We start from the raw sequence: 7,922 nt of genomic DNA, 5'->3' as shown, positions 1-7,922 counted from the left end.
AGAGGGGGAGCACTTTTAAAAGCGACACACAGTCAATTTTTGGGACCACCCTCATTTTGATGGATGTCCCCACAAATGAAACATTGTCTATTAGATGCAATGTTATTGATTTATGTCATCACTTGTTCACACCTCCTCATATGGAAGACACTTTTCCTTCTCCATGTCTCAAGAATGGTAAAAATACAACACACACACACACACACACACACACACACACACACACACACACACACACACACACACACACACACACACACACACACACACTTGTATTAGTTACCTTCTTGAGACCTGAGAAAAATGCCTCCCTCTTTAGGACCAGCCTTTCTAGATCTATAAAGAAGTGTATTTACAACATTAATAATATATACATACTATGCACATATAAAAAAGCTTGTTGTGAACAATGAGTTTGAATTTCACAAGAAAGAGGTTACAATTTCACAAGAAAAACTTAAAATGTTGGCAGTATTATAATAAAAGTCGTCATATTACTCAACGCAAGTGAAAATTGTACAAGAAAAACTGAACATTAGTGCAATATTATGATAAAAGTTGGAATTCTACTCAATAAAAGTCACAATTTTACAAGAAAAGTTCAAAATTTCCCCCATAATTTTACTCAACAAAATCAAACATTTTTAAGAAAACTTTAAAATGTCGGCAATATTCTAATAATCATAATTTTACTTGGCAAAATGATGACAAAGGTCATAGTTTTACTAAAAAAATGTCACTATTTTACAAGAGCAACAATAAAATTGGCAATATTGCGATAAAAGTCAGAATTGTATATGACAAATGTCACCATTTTGCATTAAAAAGTAATAATTTTACATAAAAGAGTAATAATTTTACAAGAAAAGATTGCAATGTTACAGAAAGAGAAAGAAGGTGAGAAATTTTTCCCAATTTTATAAGAAAAAAGTCGACACATTGTGAGAAAAAGACTATTTTAGTTAATTTATTATTTTTGTTTTGTTTGTGTGTTTGTAATTGGTTTTTAATTTACGTTATGTAAGTTATTACAGTATGTCTCTATATACTTTTTTTTTTTTAATTAATTTTGGCCAAAGGGGGCACATTTAAATTTCTTACACACACTTGTTATTTCATATGTTGACCAGAGGGGGAGCACTTTTAAAAGCGACACACAGTCAATTTTTGGGACCACCCTCATTTTGATAGATGTCCCCACAAATGAAACATTGTCTATTAGATGCAATGTTATTGATTTATGTCATCACTTGTTCACACCTCCTCATATGGAAGACACTTTTCCTTCTTCATGTCTCAAGAATGGTAAAAATACAACACACACACACACACACACACACACACACACACACACACACACACACACACACACACACACACACACACACACACACACACACACACACACACTTGTATTTGTTACCTTCTTGAGACCTGAGAAAAATGCCTCCCTCTTTAGGACCAGCCTTTCTAGATCTATAAAGAAGTGTATTTACAACATTAATAATATATACATACTATGCACATATAAAAAAGCTTGTTGTGAACAATGAGTTGGAATTTCACAAGAAAGAGGTCACAATTTCACAAGAAAAATTTAGAATGTTGGCAGTATTATAATAAAAGTCGTCATATTACTCAATGCAAGTCAGAATTGCACAAGAAAAACTGAACATTAGTGCAATATTATGATAAAAGTTGGAATTCTACTCAATAAAAGTCGCAATTTTACAAGAAAAGTTCAAAATTTCCCCCATAATTTTACTCAACAAAATCAAACATTTTTAAGAAAACTTTAAAATGTCGGCAATATTCTAATAATCATAATTTTACTTGGCAAAATGATGACAAAGGTCATAGTTTTACTAAAAAAAATGTCACTATTTTACAAGAACAACAATAAAATTGGCAATATTGCGATAAAAGTCAGAATTGTATATGACAAATGTCACCATTTTGCATTAAAAAGTAATAATTTTACATAAAAGAGTAATCATTTTACAAGAAAAGATTGCAATGTTACAGAAACAGAAAGAATGTGTGAAATTGTTCCCAATTTTATAAGAAAAAAGTCGACACATTGTGAGAAAAAGACTATTTTAGTTAATTTTTTTGTTTTGTTTGTTTGTGTGTTTGTAATTGGTTTTTAATCTACATTATGTAAGTTATTACAGTATGTCTCTATATACATTTTTTTTTTTAATTAATTTTGGCCAAAGGGGGTACATTTAAATTTCTTACACACACTTGTTATTTCATATGTTGACCAGAGGGGGAGCACTTTTAAAAGCGACACACAGTCAATTTTTGTGACCACCCTCATTTTGATAGATGTCACCACAAATGAAACATTGTCTATTAGATGCAATGTTATTGATTTATGTCATCACTTGTTCACACCTCCTCATATGGAAGACACTTTTCCTTCTTCATGTCTCAAGAATGGTAAAAATACAACACACACACATACACACACACACACACACACACACACACACACACACACACACACACACACACACACACACACACACACACACCCTTGTATTTGTTACCTTCTTGAGACCTCAGAAAAATGCCTCCCTCTTTAGGACCAGCCTTTCTAGATCTATAAAGAAGTGTATTTACAACATTAATAATATATACATACTATGCACATATAAAAAAGCTTGTTGTGAACAATGAGTTGGAATTTCACAAGAAAGAGGTCACAATTTCACAAGAAAAACTTAGAATGTTGGCAGTATTATAATAAAAGTTGTCATATTACTCAACGCAAGTCAAAATTGCCCAAGAAAAACTGAACATTAGTGCAATATTATGATAAAAGTTGGAATTCTACTCAATAAAAGTCGCAATTTTACAAGAAAAGTTCAAAATTTCCCCCATAATTTTACTCAACAAAATCAAACATTTTTAAGAAAACTTTAAAATGTTGGCAATATTCTAATAATCATAATTTTACTTGGCAAAATGATGACAAAGGTCATAGTTTTACTAAAAAAAATGTCACTATTTTACAAGAACAACAATAAAATTGGCAATATTGCGATAAAAGTCAGAATTGTATATGACAAATGTCACCATTTTGCATTAAAAAGTAATAATTTTACATAAAAGAATAATAATTTTACAAGAAAAGATTGCAATGTTACAGAAAGAGAAAGAATGTGAGAAATTGTTCCCAATTTTATAAGAAAAAAGTCGACACATTGTGAGAAAAAGACTATTTTAGTTAATTTATTATTATTTTTTGTTTGTGTGTTTGTAATTGGTTTTTAATCTACATTATGTAAGTTATTACAGTATGTCTCTATATACTTTTTTTTTTTTAAATTAATTTTGGCCAAAGGGGGTAAATTTAAATTTCTTACACACACTTGTTATTTCATATGTTGACCAGAGGGGGAGCACTTTTAAAAGCGACACACAGTCAATTTTTGGGACCACCCTCATTTTGATAGATGTCCCCACAAATGAAACATTGTCTATTAGATGCAATGTTATTGATTTATGTCATCACTTGTTCACACCTCCTCATATGGAAGACACTTTTCCTTCTTCATGTCTCAAGAATGGTAAAAATACAACACACACACACACACACACACACACACACACACACACACACACACACACACAAACACACACCCTTGTATTTGTTACCTTCTTGAGACCTGAGAAAAATGCCTCCCTCTTTAGGACCAGCCTTTCTAGATCTATAAAGAAGTGTATTTACAACATTAATAATATATACATACTATGCACATATAAAAAAGCTTGTTGTGAACAATGAGTTTGAATTTCACAAGAAAGAGGTCACAATTTCACAAGAAAAACTTAAAATGTTGGCAGTATTATAATAAAAGTCGTCATATTACTCAACGCAAGTGAAAATTGTACAAGAAAAACTGAACATTAGTGCAATATTATAATAAAAGTTGGAATTCTACTCAATAAAAGTAGCAATTTTACAAGAAAAGTTCAAAATTTCCCCCATAATTTTACTCAACAAAATCTAACATTTTTAAGAAAACTTTAAAATGTCGGCAATATTATAATTATCGGAATTTTACTTGGCAAAATGATGACAAAGGTCATAGTTTTACTAAAAAAAATGTCACTATTTTACAAGGACAACAATAAAATTGGCAATATTGCGATAAAAGTCAGAGTTGTATATGACAAATGTCACCATTTTGCATTAAAAAGTAGTAATTTTACATAAAAGAGTAATAATTTTACAAGAAAAGATTGCAATGTTACAGAAAGAGAAAGAATGTGAGAAATTGTTCCCAATTTTATAAGAAAAAAGTCGACACATTGTGAGAAAAAGACCATTTTAGTTAATTTATTATTATTTTTTGTTTGTTTGTTTTTAATTGGTTTTTAATCTACATTATGTAAGTTATTACAGTATGTCTCTATATACATTTTTTTTTTTTTTATTAATTTTGGCCAAAGGGGGTACATTTAAATTTCTTACACACACTTGTTATTTCATATGTTGACCAGAGGGGGAGCACTTTTAAAAGCGACACACAGTCAATTTTTGGGACCACCGTCATTTTGATAGATGTCACCACAAATGAAACATTGTCTATTAGATGCAATGTTATTGATTTATGTCATCACTTGTTCACACCTCCTCATATGGAAGACACTTTTCCTTCTTCATGTCTCAAGAATGGTAAAAATACAACACACACACACACACACACACACACACACACACACACACACACACACCCTTGTATTTGTTACCTTCTTGAGACCTGAGAAAAATGCCTCCCTCTTTAGGACCAGCCTTTCTAGATCTATAAAGAAGTGTATTTACAACATTAATAATATATACATACTATGCACATATAAAAAAGCTTGTTGTGAACAATGAGTTGGAATTTCACAAGAAAGAGGTTACAATTTCACAAGAAAAACTTAAAATGTTGGCAGTATTATAATAAAAGTCGTCATATTACTCAACGCAAGTCAAAATTGCACAAGAAAAATTGAACATTAGTGCAATATTATGATAAAAGTTGGAATTCTGCTCAATAAAAGTCGCAATTTTACAAGAAAAGTTCAAAATTTCCCCCATAATTTTACTCAACAAAATCAAACATTTTTAGGAAAACTTTAAAATGTTGGCAATATTCTAATAATCATAATTTTACTTGGCAAAATGATGACAAAGGTCATAGTTTTACTAAAAAAAATGTCACTATTTTACAAGGACAACAATAAAATTGGCAATATTGCGATAAAAGTCAGAATTGTATATGACAAATGTCACCATTTTGCATTAAAAAGTAATAATTTTACATAAAAGAGTAATAATTTTACAAGAAAAGATTGCAATGTTACAGAAAGAGAAAGAATGTGAGAAATTGTTCCCAATTTTATCAGAAAAAAGTCGACACATTGTGGGAAAAAGACTATTTTAGTTAATTTATTAATATTTTTTGTTTGTTTGTTTTTAATTGGTTTTTAATCTACATTATGTAAGTTATTACAGTATGTCTCTATATACATTTTTTTTTAAATTAATTTTGGCCAAAGGGGACACATTTAAATTTCTTACACACACTTGTTATTTCATATGTTGACCAGAGGGGGAGCACTTTTAAAAGCGACACACAGTCAATTTTTGGGACCACCCTCATTTTGATAGATGTCCCCACAAATGAAACATTGTCTATTAGATGCAATGTTATTGATTTATGTCATCACTTGTTCACACCTCCTCATATGGAAGACACTTTTCCTTCTTCATGTCTCAAGAATGGTAAAAATACAACACACACACACACACACACACACACACACACACACACACACACACACACACAAACACACACCCTTGTATTTGTTACCTTCTTGAGACCTGAGAAAAATGCCTCCCTCTTTAGGACCAGCCTTTCTAGATCTATAAAGAAGTGTATTTACAACATTAATAATATATACATACTATGCACATATAAAAAAGCTTGTTGTGAACAATGAGTTTGAATTTCACAAGAAAGAGGTCACAATTTCACAAGAAAAACTTAAAATGTTGGCAGTATTATAATAAAAGTCGTCATATTACTCAACGCAAGTGAAAATTGTACAAGAAAAACTGAACATTAGTGCAATATTATAATAAAAGTTGGAATTCTACTCAATAAAAGTAGCAATTTTACAAGAAAAGTTCAAAATTTCCCCCATAATTTTACTCAACAAAATCTAACATTTTTAAGAAAACTTTAAAATGTCGGCAATATTATAATTATCGGAATTTTACTTGGCAAAATGATGACAAAGGTCATAGTTTTACTAAAAAAAATGTCACTATTTTACAAGGACAACAATAAAATTGGCAATATTGCGATAAAAGTCAGAGTTGTATATGACAAATGTCACCATTTTGCATTAAAAAGTAGTAATTTTACATAAAAGAGTAATAATTTTACAAGAAAAGATTGCAATGTTACAGAAAGAGAAAGAATGTGAGAAATTGTTCCCAATTTTATAAGAAAAAAGTCGACACATTGTGAGAAAAAGACCATTTTAGTTAATTTATTATTATTTTTTGTTTGTTTGTTTTTAATTGGTTTTTAATCTACATTATGTAAGTTATTACAGTATGTCTCTATATACATTTTTTTTTTTTTTATTAATTTTGGCCAAAGGGGGTACATTTAAATTTCTTACACACACTTGTTATTTCATATGTTGACCAGAGGGGGAGCACTTTTAAAAGCGACACACAGTCAATTTTTGGGACCACCGTCATTTTGATAGATGTCACCACAAATGAAACATTGTCTATTAGATGCAATGTTATTGATTTATGTCATCACTTGTTCACACCTCCTCATATGGAAGACACTTTTCCTTCTTCATGTCTCAAGAATGGTAAAAATACAACACACACACACACACACACACACACACACACACACACACACACACACACACCCTTGTATTTGTTACCTTCTTGAGACCTGAGAAAAATGCCTCCCTCTTTAGGACCAGCCTTTCTAGATCTATAAAGAAGTGTATTTACAACATTAATAATATATACATACTATGCACATATAAAAAAGCTTGTTGTGAACAATGAGTTGGAATTTCACAAGAAAGAGGTTACAATTTCACAAGAAAAACTTAAAATGTTGGCAGTATTATAATAAAAGTCGTCATATTACTCAACGCAAGTCAAAATTGCACAAGAAAAATTGAACATTAGTGCAATATTATGATAAAAGTTGGAATTCTGCTCAATAAAAGTCGCAATTTTACAAGAAAAGTTCAAAATTTCCCCCATAATTTTACTCAACAAAATCAAACATTTTTAGGAAAACTTTAAAATGTTGGCAATATTCTAATAATCATAATTTTACTTGGCAAAATGATGACAAAGGTCATAGTTTTACTAAAAAAAATGTCACTATTTTACAAGGACAACAATAAAATTGGCAATATTGCGATAAAAGTCACAGTTGTATATGACAAATGTCACCATTTTGCATTAAAAAGTAATAATTTTACATAAAAGAGTAATAATTTTACAAGAAAAGATTGCAATGTTACAGAAAGAGAAAGAATGTGAGAAATTGTTCCCAATTTTATCAGAAAAAAGTCGACACATTGTGGGAAAAAGACTATTTTAGTTAATTTATTAATATTTTTTGTTTGTTTGTTTTTAATTGGTTTTTAATCTACATTATGTAAGTTATTACAGTATGTCTCTATATACATTTTTTTTTAAATTAATTTTGGCCAAAGGGGGTACATTTAAATTTCTTACACACACTTGTTATTTCATATGTTGACCAGAGGGGGAGCACTTTTAAAAGCGACACACAGTCAATTTTTGGGACCACCCTCATTTTCATAGATGTCCCCACAAATGAAACATTGTCTATTAGATGCAATGT

This window comes from Nerophis lumbriciformis, linkage group LG21 (assembly GCF_033978685.3).
Source record: "Nerophis lumbriciformis linkage group LG21, RoL_Nlum_v2.1, whole genome shotgun sequence".
In the NCBI taxonomy this organism is placed as follows: Eukaryota; Metazoa; Chordata; class Actinopteri; order Syngnathiformes; family Syngnathidae; genus Nerophis; species Nerophis lumbriciformis.
The sequence above is the reverse complement of the archived record's forward strand: the minus strand, read 5'-3'. Positions refer to the sequence as shown.